Below are 13,742 nucleotides of genomic sequence, written 5' to 3'. Positions count from 1 at the left end.
AGAAATGGATCATTGTTTTATCGTCTATTGAAAACACACACACACACACACACACACACACACACACACACACACACACACACACACACACACACACACACACACACACACACACACACACACACACACACACACACACACACACACACACACACATACTCGTAAAGACATGAAACTCACTACACATGACTTTTCACCAGAAAGTCACTACACTATTTTCTAAGGGTCGTGAAGAAAAAATTTGAGCAAATTTATAAAAGACTGTCTACTCTTATTAGCCTAGGGGGCTGATAATTCGTAAATTCATTATATTAAAAATTTGGGTTTTCCCCTGAACTTCACTAATTTACACGTACATGTACACGTAAAAAGTGTATTAATTCTTTCATATCTTCATTTTTGGGAGAATACATGAAAACCACACGATCAATAAAAAATGTACCAGAGTTCCATTATCATTTCTAAACCAGTATTGATTAAAGCAATATTCATGGCGTAGATTTTTTTCCGTTGACACTATTGGTCCTCAATCGTCTATCTAGGAAGTTAACCTATGTCTGAACACTGGTGCTGCAACACAAAAATACTTGTCAAAATATAAATTCTGAGAATGTGTTTAATCTCTGTAAAGCAAGACTTTTAAATGTACTTTTTTCAGATTTTATGCAATACTAAAAGGTATCACTACTCACTCTCTCTCTCTCTCTCTCTCTGTAATTCTCTGTCTCCCTCTCTCTCTCTCTCTCTCTCTCTGTCTCTCTCTCTCTCCCTCTCTCATAACTATCAATGAAAAACCCATGTAGAGGCATTAAGTTAAAAATTCACTTTACACTTTAAATTCACACACTATCTCCCTCTCTATCTATTTTAACTTTTCCCTATCTCTCAATTTTTTTTAATGCCTTATTTCAGTTTCATGCTGTTATCCCTATTTTACACACATCTAGTGACATTCAGGAAAAGTGTATCAATGATGAATTAACTTCATATTGATAAAAACTAATAGCAGTTTTCTCTGTATTCTCTTTCTCTTTTTTTTTATTTCTCCCCTCTCTCTTCATCTATCTTTATTTATTTCTCTCTCTCTCTCTCTCTCTCTCTCATGCTTATTTCATTTTAAGAAATAACATTTAATTTATACATTTACCTTAATATGTATAATCTTAGACAATGGCTTTTCCATGTGAGACAAACACTTTTCTCAGGAAACCTCATTTAGCTTGGATATTTTTCCTGAAAGCATAAGACAACAATAAACATAAAAAAAATATTTTGTTTACTTTGTTTTACTCTTTATAAAAAAAGGTTATGTTTTGTTATACAAGGAAGTTTTTAGAAATGTATAATTGACCTTTATAAAAGTGTACAAATATTGCTGCTGTTGTTATGTTCTACATGATCTCTCTCTCTCTCTCTCTCTCTCTCTCTCTCTCTCTCTCTCTCTCTCTCTCATTTGAACACATTTCTTTTAAAAGTCCTCTAACTCCCTCTCTACCTTCTGCAAAATGTCTTTGTCTCTAACTTTGTTTCAATTTCACTGACTCTCTCTCTCTCTCTCTCTCTCTCTCTCTCTAATTGCCATCACATTTAGTTATTTACACACATGTAGTGGCATTCAGGTAAAGTATCTCAATAGAACAAAAAATCCCTTGATTTAAACGAAATCTTTTAATAAGTCCTCTAACTTCCTGTCTCTCTTCCGCTTTAATTTCTTTATCTTTAACTTATTTTCTATCAACTTCTTTCTCTCTTTTAAATGAACATTACTTTTCATTATTTACACACACATAGTGAAATTCAGGTAAAGTATCTCATAAATAAAAAAGAAATTACCTCCTTTGAAGAAAAAGCTGTAAAAAGGCCTCTCACTTCCTCTCTCCCTTTCAATCTAATTATTTTATCTCTTAATTTCTATCAATTTCTCCGACTTTTTCAAACAGACATCACATTTTGTTATTTACACCCATGTAGTGACATTCAGGTCAAATATCTAAATTGAAAAACATGTTTTACTTAAACAAAATGTTAATAATTCCTCTCTCTTCCTCTCTCCCTTTTGATATAATTCCTTTAAATCTAACTTAACTCTCTCTCTCTCTCTCTCTCTCTCTCTCTCTCTCTCTCAAATTGACATCACATTTACTTATTAACACGCGTGCAGTGACATTCAGGTAAAGTATCTAAATAGAAAAAATACTTCATTTATACAAAACAGTTGTATTAAGTCTCACTTACTATCTTTCCTCCACTCTGATTTCTTTATCTTATATCCTTCTCTCTCTCTCTCTCTCTCTCTCTCTCTCTCTCTCTCTCTCTCTCTCTCTCTCTCTCTCTCTCTCTCATATTAACATCACATTTAGTAATTTACACTCATGTAGTGATATTCAGGCAAAAAAATTCAAAAGAAAAAATTGCTTCATTTGAACAAAAAGTTTTAATACTTCCTCTAGCTTTCTCTTTCTCTACCGAACTGATTTCTTTCTCTCTTATTTTCTATCAAATTCTCTCTCTATTTTCCAATTGACATTTCATTTAGTTATAAACACACATGTACTGACATTCAGTAAAAGTATCTCAATTAACAACAAAAAATTACCTCCTTTGAAGAAAAAGTTGTAATAAGTCCTCTCACTTCCTCTCTCCCTTTCGATCTAATTCCTTTATCTCTAAATTAATATCTATTTCTCTGACTTTTTTCAAAAAGACATCACATTTAGTTATTTACACACATGTAGTGACATTCAGGTCAAATATCAAAATTGAAAAACATGCTTTATTTAAACAAAATGTTAATAATTCCTCTCCCTTCCTCTCTCCCTTTTGATCTAATTCCTTTAAATCTAACTTAGTGTCTATCAACCTCTCTCTCTCTCTTTCAAATTGACATCACATTTAGTTATTTACACGTGTGTAGTGACATTCAGGTAAAGTATCTAAAGAGAAAAATTACTTCATTTATACAAAAAAGTTGCATTAAGTCATTTCACTTCCTTTCTCCCCTCCACTCTGATTTTTTTATCTTCTATTTCTTATTGACATCTCTCTCATTCTTTCTCTCTCTCTCTCTCTCTCTCTCTCTCTCTCTCTCTCTCTCTCTCTCTCTCTCTCTCTCTCTCTCTCTCATATTAACATCACATTTAGTAATTTACACTCATGTAGTGACATTCAGGCTAAAAATGTCAAATGAAAAAAATTGCTTCATTTGAATAAAAAGTTTTAATACATCCTCTATCTCTCTCTCTACCGAACTGATTTCTTTCTCTCTTATTCTCTCTCTCTCTCTCTCTCTCTCTCTCTCTCTCTCTCTCTCTCTCTCTCTCAAATTGCCATTCCATTTAGTTATTAACACACATGTAGTGACATTCAGGTAAAGTATCTCCATAGAAAAAAAATGCTTCACTTAAACAAAAAGTTGTAATAAGTCCTCTCACTTTCTCTCTCTCTTCTAATCTAATTCTTCTATCTCTAAATTTATATCTATTTCTCTGACTTTTTTAAATACACTTCACATTTACTTATTTACACACATGTAGTGACATTTAGGTAAAATATCTAAATTGAAAAAAAAATGCTTTATTTTAACAAAATGTTAATAATTCTTCTCCCTTCCTCTCTCCCTTCCGATCTATTTCCTTTAATTCAAGCTTAGTTTCTATCAACTTTTCTCTCTCTCTCTCTCTCTCTCTCTCTCTCTCTCTCTCTCTCTCTCTCTCTCTCTCAAATTGACATCACATTAAGTTATTTACATGCATGTAGTGACATTCAGGTAAAGTATCTAAATACAAAAATTACTTTATTTATACAAAAAGTTGAAATTTGCCATCTCACTTCCTATCTTAATCCCTGTACTCTAATTTCTTCAACTTTTATTTCCTATCAACTTCTCTCTCTCTCTCTCTCTCTCTCTCTCTCTCTCTCTCTCTCTCTCTCTCTCTCTCTCTCTCTCTCTCTCTCTCTAAAATTAACACCACATTTAGTTATTTACACTCATGTGGTGACATTCCGGCAAACATTTTTAAAGAAAAAATTGCTTCATTTGAACAAAAAAACATGTCCTCTATCTTCTTCTCTCCCTTACAATCCGATTTCTTTTTTCATATTTTCTATTAGGTTATCTGTCTCTCTTTTTCAAATTGACATAACATTTAGTTATTTACACACTTGTAGTGACTTTCAGGTAAAGTATCTCCATAGAAAAAAATTGCTTCACTTAAAACAAAAAGTTTTAATAAGTCCTCTCACTTCCTCTCTCCCTTCCAATCTAATTCCTTTGTTTCTTATTTTCTATCAAGTTTTCTGACTTTTTTTCAAATAGACATTACATTTAGTTATTTACACATATGTAGTGACATTCATGTATTATATCCAAATAGTAAAAATGCTTCATTTTTTTCCCAATAATTCCTCTCTCTCTTTCTCTTCCTCTCTCCCTTCCAATCTAATTCCTTTAAATCAAACTTAGTGTCTATCGACTTCTCTCTCTCTCTTTCAAATTGACATCACATTTAGTTATTTACACGCATGTAGTGACATTCAGGTAAAATATCTAAATAGAAAAATTACTTCATTTATACAAATTAGTTGTATTAAGTCATCTCACTATTTCTCCCCTTCAATCTAATTCTCTCTCTCTCTCTCTCTCACTCTCTTTCTCTCTCTCACATGCACACACACACATAGCATTTCTCTTTTTCTGTTATTATTTGTAATAGTTAGTTGTTATTAATTACAATAAGTAACAAAAATTATACTGATACCTTCAAAAGCATCATTTTAAACATCTGCATCAAAAAACATATCAGTCATTGTCTGCAGATGCTTTCCATTTTGGGCCATTTCTCTTAAAAGAAAATGTAGAAAATTTTCAGATATGCATAGTATCATTCACAATTAATTGTTCATTCTTAATTTCTTAATAATCATATATATTGTATACAGTAATATGTAATTATATAAAGAATTTAATTCAGCTCACTCAGATCAAATGTAAAAGTATTACTCATAGACACTAAAGTACAAATAAAGCTTCTTTCTCTTCTATATCCCTCTTTCTTTTTTTCCCTTAAGCATGTGTTTGTTTACAGTAAGAAAAAAATTGTTCATTACCTGGAAAAGCACAATATCCAACATCTACATCATAAGGCACATCAGTCACTATTTGCAAACAAAATTTTTGGTTTTGAGTCTCTAAAAGAAAATGTAAAAAAGAAGAATAATATTGGTTACATGTTGAGTTCATTAATGCAACGAAATAATCACCGTGAGTATATAAAATAATCCTTTTGTAAAGTATTGGACCCCCATGAGGAAACCAATATCTTTTGCTTTTAACTTGAAAAAATCAGTATACATCATGTACATGTAATTGATTATTAAAAAAAAAAAACTATATCACCATTATAGTTTAAATAAAAATCCTTTCCTATTGAACTAAATAGACCTCCATGAGGACACCCATGCTTTTCATTTCAACGTTAAAAATTCAGTTTACTTATTCACTCCAAAAACCTCGTAAATATTCTTGGATCTTTACTTCTACCCTGATTTGTCTTAAATTACATTAACACTAAGAAATATTCACCATTAGTTTAAGTAAAAATCCTTTCCTGTTGAACTTAGAACCCCATGACTAAATTTATACTTTTAATTTTAACGCTACAAATTCAGTATACTTGATCACTAAGGAAACTCCCTAAATTTATTTAAATCAATATTTGTACCCTTATTTATCCTAACTTACACAAATACTATGTAATAATTACCATTAGTTTAAGTAAAAATCCTTTCCTATTGAACTTACACACCCATGAGGAAAATCATTCTTTTCATTTTAACATTATAAAATCAGTAAACTAAATCACTTAGGAAACCCCTTAAATCATTTTCAATCAATATTTGTACCCTAATTTATCCTAAATTACACAAATACTAAGAAAAAATAACCATTAGTGTAAGTAAAAATCCTTTCCTGTTGAACTTAGACCCCCATGAAGAAACCCACACTTTTCATTTTAACGTTCTAAACTCAGTATACTTAATCACATAGGAAACCCCTTAAATCTTTTTCAATCAATATTTGTACCCTAATTTATCTTAAATTACACTAATACTAAAGAATTATCACCACTAGTTTAGGTAAAATCCTTTCCTGTTAAATTTAGACTCCCATGAGGAAACCCATAATTTTCATTCAACGTTCTAAAATCAGTATACTTATTCACTTCGGAAACCCCCTAAATATTTTTCAGTCAATATTTATTCCCTAATTTATACTTTATTACATAAACACTAAGAAAAAATAACCATTGGTTTAAGTCAAAATCCATTCCTGTTGAACTTGGACTCCCATGAGGAAACTCATACTTTTCATTTTAATGTTATAAAATCAGTATACTTAATCACTAAGGAAACCCTTAATTCTTTTTCAATCAATATTTGTACCCTAATTTATCCTAAACTACATTAACACTTAGAAATAATCACCATTAGTTTAAGTAAAAGTTCTTTCCTATTGAACTTAGATCCCCATGAGGAAAACCATACTTTTTATTTTAACGTTCTAAAATCAGTATGTTTTTACTTAAAGGAAACCCCTTAAATTTTTTTTCAGTCAATTTTTGTACCCTAATTTATTCTAAATTACACTAATGCTAAGAAATATTCAGCATTTGTTTAAGTAAAAATTCTTAACTTTTGAACTTGGACTCCCTTGAGGAAACCCATAATTTTCATTTTAACGTTCTAAAATCAGTATACAGCTTATTCACTTAGAAAACCCCTAAAATCTTTCTCAATCAATATTTGTACCCTAATTTATCCTAGACTACATTAACACTAAGAAATAATCACCATTAGTTTAAGTAAAAGTTCTTTCCTATTGAACTTAGACCCCATTGAGGAAAACCATATACTTTTTATTTTAACATTCTAAAATCAGTATGTTTTCACTTAGGAAACCCCTTAAATTTTTTTTTAGTCAATAATTGTACTCTAATTTATCCTAAATTACACTAATGGTAAGAAATATTCATCATTAGTATAAGTAAAAATCCTTTCCTATTAAACTTAGACTCCCATGAGGAAACCATAATTTTAATTTAAACGTTATGAATTCAGTATAGTTATTCACTTAGGAAACCCCTTAAATCTTCTTCAATCAAAATTTGTATCCTAATTTATCCTAAACTACACTAATGTTAAGAAATAATCATCATTAGTTTAAGTAAAAATCCTTTCCTATTGAACTTAGACCCCCATGAGGAAACTTATATTTTTCATTTTAACGCTCTTAAATCAGTATACTAAATCACTTAGGAAACCCCTTAAATCTTTTTCAATCAATATTTGTACCCTAATTTATCCTAAATTACACTAATACTAAGAAATAATCACCATTAGTGTAGGTTAAATCCTTTTCTGTTAAATTTAGACTCCCATGGGGAAACCCATACATTTCATTTTAACGTTATAAAATCAGTATACTTGATCACTTAGGACACCCCCTAAATCTTTTTCAATCAATATTTGTACCCTAATTTATCCTAAATTACACTAATACTATGAATTAATCATCATTAGTTTAAGTAAAAATCCTTTCCTATTGAACTTAGACTTCCATAAGGAAACCCTTAATTTTCATTTTAACGTTCTAAAATCAGTATAGTATTTATTTAGGAAACCCCCCCTAAATTTTTTAAATCAATATTTGTATCCTAATTTATCTTAAATTACATTAATACTAAGAAATAATCACCATTAGTTGAAGTAAAAATCCTATTTTATTGAACTTAGACTCCCATGAAGAAACCCATAATTTTAATTTAAACGTTATGAATTCAGTATACTTATTCACTTAGGAAACCATCTAAATCTTTTTCAATCAATATTTGTACCCTAATTTATCCTAAACTACACTAATGTTAAGAACTAATCATGAATAGTTTAAGTAAAAATCCTTTCCTATTGAACTTAGACCCCAATGAGGAAACCTGTACTTTTCATTTTAACGCTCTTAAATCAGTATACTATTTATTTAGGAAACCCCCCCTAAATTTTTTAAATCAATATTTGTATCCTAATTTATCTTAAATTACACTTATACTAAGAAATAATCACCATTAGTGTAAGTTAAATCCTTCTCTGTTATATTTAGACTCCCATGAGGAAACCCATAATTTTCATTTTAACGTTCTAAAATCAGTATAGTATTTATTTAGGAAACCCCCCCCCCCCTAAATTTTTTCAATCAATATTTGTATCCTAATTTATCTTAAATTACACTAATACTAAGAAATAATCACCATTAGTTGAAAAAAAAATCCTATTTTATTGAACTTAGACTCCCATGAAGAAACCCATAATTTTAATTTAAACGTTATGAATTCAGTATACTTATTCACTTAGGAAACCGTCTAAATCTTTTTCAATCAATATTTGTACCCTAATTTATCCTAAACTACACTAATGTTAAGAACTAATCATCAATAGTTTAAGTAAAAATCCTCTCCTATTGAACTTAGACACCCATGAGGAAACTTATATTTTTCATTTTAACACTCTTAAATCAGTATACTAAATCACATAGGAAACCCCTTAAATTTTTTTTTAGTCAATATTTGTACTCTAATTTATCCTAAATTACACAAATACTAAGAAATAATCACCATTAGTGTAAGTTAAATCCTTTTCTGTTAAATTTAGACTCCCATGAGGAAACCAATAATTTTCATTTTAACGTTATAAAATCAGTATACTTGATCACTTAGGACACCCCCTAAATCTTTTTCAATCAATATTTGTTCCCTAATTTATCCTAAACTACACCAAAACTAGGAAATATTCATCATTAGTTTAAGTAAAAATCCTATCCTATTGAACTTAGACCCCCATGAGGAAACTCATACTTTTCATTTTAAAGCTCTTAAATCAGTATACTAAATCACTTAGGAAACCCCTTAAATCTTTTTAAATCAATATTTGTACCCTAATTTATCCTAAATTACACTAATACTAAGAAATAATCACCATTAGTGTAGGTTAAATCCTTTTCTGTTAAATTTAGACTCCCATGAGGAAACCCATAATTTTCATTTAAACGTTATAAAATCCGTATACTTGATCACTTAGGACACCCCCTAAATCTTTTTCAATCAATATTTGTTCCCTAATTTATCCTAAATTACACTAATACTATGAATTAATCATCATTAGTTTAAGTAAAAATCCTTTCCTATTGAACTTAGACCCCCATGAGGAAACTTATATTTTTCATTTTAACGCTCTTAAATCAGTATACTAAATCACTTAGGAAACCCCTTAAATCTTTTTCAATCAATATTTGTACTCTAATTTATCCTAAATTACACAAATACTAAGAAATAATCACCATTAGTGTAGGTTAAATCCTTTTCTTTTAAATTTAGACTCCCATGAGGAAACCCATACATTTCATTTTAACGTTATAAAATCAGTATACTTGATCACTTAGGACACCCCCTAAATCTTTTTCAATCAATATTTGTACCCTAATTTATCCTAAATTACACTAATACTATGAATTAATCATCATTAGTTTAAGTAAAAATCCTTTCCTATTGAACTTAGACTTCCATAAGGAAAACCCTTAATTTTAATTTTAACATTCTAAAATCAGTATAGTATTTATTTAGGAAACCCCCCCTAAATTTTTTAAATCAATATTTGTATCCTAATTTATCTTAAATTACACTAATACTAAGAAATAATCGCCATTAGTTTAAGTAAAAATCCTTTCCTATTGAACTTAGACTCCCATGAAGAAACCCATAATTTTAATTTAAACGTTATGAATTCAGTATTGTTATTCACTTAGGAAACCATCTAAATCTTTTTCAATCAATAGTTGTACACAAATTTATCCTAAACTACACTAATGTTAAGAAATAATCATCATTAGTTTAAGTAAAAATCCTTTCCTATTGAACTTAGATCCCCATGAGGAAACTTATATTTTTCATTTTAACGCTCTTAAATCAGTATACTAAATCACTTAGGAAACCCCTTAAATCTTTTTCAATCAATATTTGTACCCTAATTTATCCTAAATTACACTAATACTAAGAAATAATCACCATTAGTGTAGGTTAAATCCTTTTCTGTTAAATTTAGACTCCCATGGGGAAACCCATACATTTCATTTTAACGTTATAAAATCAGTATACTTGATCACTTAGGACACCCCCTAAATCTATTTCAATCAATATTTGTACCCTAATTTATCCTAAATTACACTAATACTATGAATTAATCATCATTAGTTTAAGTAAAAATCCTTTCCTATTGAACTTAGACTTCCTTAAGGAAACCCTTAATTTTCATTTTAACGTTCTAAAATCAGTATAGTATTTATTTAGGCAACCCCCCCTAAATTTTTTAAATCAATATCTGTACCCTAATTTATCTTAAATTACATTAATACTAAGAAATAATCACCATTAGTTGAAGTAAAAATCCTATTTTATTGAACTTAGACTCCCATGAAGAAACCCATAATTTTAATTTAAACGTTATGAATTCAGTATACTTATTCACTTAGGAAACCATCTAAATCTTTTTCAATCAATATTTGTACCCTAATTTATCCTAAACTACACTAATGTTAAGAACTTATCATCAATAGTTTAAGTAAAAATCCTTTCCTATTGAACTTAGACCCCAATGAGGAAACCTGTACTTTTCATTTTAACGCTCTAAAATCAATCTGTACACTTAATCACTTAGGAAACCCTCTAAATCTTTTTTGATCATTATCTGTACCCAAATTTATCTCAGATCGTACTAATACTAAGAAATAATCACCATTAGCTTAAGTAAATATCATTTATTTTGAAATTTAACCCCATGAGAAAACTCATACTTTTCATTTTAATGATAAAAATCAGTATTTCCTACTAAATCACTTTTTTTAAAGTAACTTTTCCTAATATGTTTCTATTAATATAATTATGTAACGTAATTCATCCGTATTTTTAATGAAATTGTACAATTGAAAAGGTATATCAATCAAGTACATGTATGTGGAAACAGCATAACGATTCCACAGAACACAGCATTATGATTTTTAGAAAGATAGAGGAAATTAGGATTAAAAGTTGGCAATGTTTACAGAATGTTTTTAAACAGGTATTATGATAAAAGCTATGCTGATTGAGGTTAAAAGATCACATATTTTGCTTTTAATACATATTATTTATTTAAAAGAATTAAATATAGACTCAGTGTTAACCAGTTGGGAAAAAATACCGCTGAATTGAGGAAATATCACCTATTTCTGATTAGGAATAGGGCCGAATTTCGGCCACTAAGAAGGTACTGATATATCCCTTAAAATATAAGTAATAATCTGTTCCATAATTAAATAAATCTTGAAATAAAATAGACACATTTTAATTCTAAATAAGTTACGATCCCTTCTTTGATTATGAATATGGTATTTGCATGATGTCAAAATTAGATTCTCTTATCAGTGAAAAACTTAACAGGAAAGACAATGCCTGACCTTGTTATAGTCGTTTACCAGATTTATCTATTAGAATATAATGATATAATTCCCTAGATATCGAAGAAAAAATGATACTTACTGTAAACAATTATTTCCATCTTCGAGTAGGAAGTTCCGATTGCGCATGCGCTATTTACATCCAATGGAGGAAAGTGTGTAAAGTACTCTTATGGACTCCACGATGCGTGTCAAAAAATTCACATACACACCGGAAACCCAAACATAGTACGATTTTATATTTTTTGAATCAAGTACGATGAGAAATAACGTTTCCGAACGATTTTACTTCCCACTACACGGGTGCATGTAGTGGGAAGAAAAAATGTAGTGGGATAAAACGTGTGTATTCATACTCGTGTAATGGTATTCAGGTGCTTACAAACACACACACACACACACACACACACACACACACACACACACACACACACACACACACACACACACACACACACACACACACACACACACACACACACACACACACACACACACACACACACACACACACATATATATATATATATATATATATATATATATATATATATATATATATATTGCATCAGAGATGAATGAGTGCCGATCATCAGCGATTTACCAGTAAGTCCATGTATTTAGTATTCTCGATTCCTTCGTCTTTTAAACCCTTTAAAAAGTATAGAGTAACACATATTTTGTGAACAGTGGTGGTAACGCCTTACGGTTCTTCATTGTTCTTAGAATACTGTTAACCAACGAAGGAACATCCGTTTTAATCAATTTAATTACCCGTTACGTTTAATTTGTAATAGGTCAGTCAAAAGGAAATCGGTCATCTTAACAAGCGAGACATTAATACCTATTGTTTCTTGCTCACCAACAAGTTACCATAAACTTTACTCGTGCGTATTAAACATCTGAAGAACTTACACTATATGTAAAATATAAACAAATTATGATAAAATATTTTATGTCTTAAAAAAGCGTCCATTAGGTTAAGTACTAAGAAGGAATGAAATTGAGACCGATCTTTTTTTCATGCTGAAACTGTTGTGTAAAAGTTCAATCAAAGATCAACAAACAGTGGTTGTGCCGTCTTTTATCCAGTTCGGTTGGTTTTTTCTTTTATTGTTTATTTTTCATTTCCTAACTTGTATATTGCGCGGGTTTTTTTTTTTGGATCACTCGTCGCCCAACCTCAGGTTTGCACAGTCATGCACTGTTTTTCTAGTCTGCCAACAATGTAAGTATCTGGAAGTCATTATCTTTGAGTCTTTTTGTTGTTAGGTTATTTTTTTTACTCTCGGCTATGTATTTTGATAATTTTCAGTAGTTTTGACATATATATTTCTATGGTTTAGGGTTAGGGGAGTTTGTTACATTTTCATATATACATTTAGACTATATGCGTAATTCTCAGTCATGTAATGTTAATATAATGATAAATTTAAGCTTCGTTATACGTATTTACACATTTTCATGACATTATCTATTTTTTGGCTCTGTACATCACATTTATTGTTTTTTTCTTTTCTTGTAGTTTTTCACTATGTTTTTTTTTTTAATAAATTTGATTATCAAACTACATGAGTAGCTGTATATCAGGAGACAGCATAGTGGTAATGATATAGGTTTTATGAATCTATACTACTATATTAAAATAATAGACTCGAATTTTTTAGCTTTAATACCGAGAAATCGGAAGAGTACTGTCATTTGTTTTATATATTTAAAACATCATTGGCACTTGAAGATTACCAATTTGTGTTTATTTTTTTTTTAACCAAGCTTCGCTAATTAATAATCAACGAAAAATCCTTTTAAAAATCCGGAAATCATATGGATTTTTTTGGATTTTGCAATCTTGCACATGCGCATTACATTCACGCTAAAACACGGGAGCTCTTTAGTTTTTGTTTCCACAAAATCACATTTGCATGGATAAAATCAGAAACGAAATTACAAATACGTGTAAATTTTCATTGGAAATTTTCAATTAATATTCTGTTCGTCAAAGAAAATACGGGAGATAACTGTAACTCAGTGCATTTAATATGAAAAATCACGATAGTTCCGAATGTAAACTCGAAGCGAGTGAAAAGAATTGGTAGAAAAAGTGTTGAATTTTGAATTCTTCATTAGTATGAATTCATTTTTCAGATGAAAGGTATTTACAGCCTCAAAATGATTTGTTGTGAATAATTTGACTATTATTTTCAAT

General features: G+C 29.7%; 1 long non-coding RNA gene across 1 annotated transcript; it reads right to left on the bottom strand.

The window, feature by feature from the left end:
• Positions 1–522: 522 nt before the first annotated feature.
• On the bottom strand, positions 523–11,765 carry LOC117689320 (uncharacterized). Its single transcript, XR_004601660.2, has 5 exons — positions 11,619–11,765; positions 5,107–5,187; positions 4,758–4,840; positions 1,148–1,233; positions 523–570 (listed from the first exon to the last, which is right to left on the bottom strand). It is a non-coding gene; the product is annotated as an uncharacterized lncRNA (long non-coding RNA).
• Positions 11,766–13,742: the final 1,977 nt, after the last annotated feature.

Source organism: Magallana gigas, chromosome 9 (assembly GCF_963853765.1).
Source record: "Magallana gigas chromosome 9, xbMagGiga1.1, whole genome shotgun sequence".
In the NCBI taxonomy this organism is placed as follows: Eukaryota; Metazoa; Mollusca; class Bivalvia; order Ostreida; family Ostreidae; genus Magallana; species Magallana gigas.
This window is presented reverse-complemented; position numbering and strand designations above follow the sequence as displayed.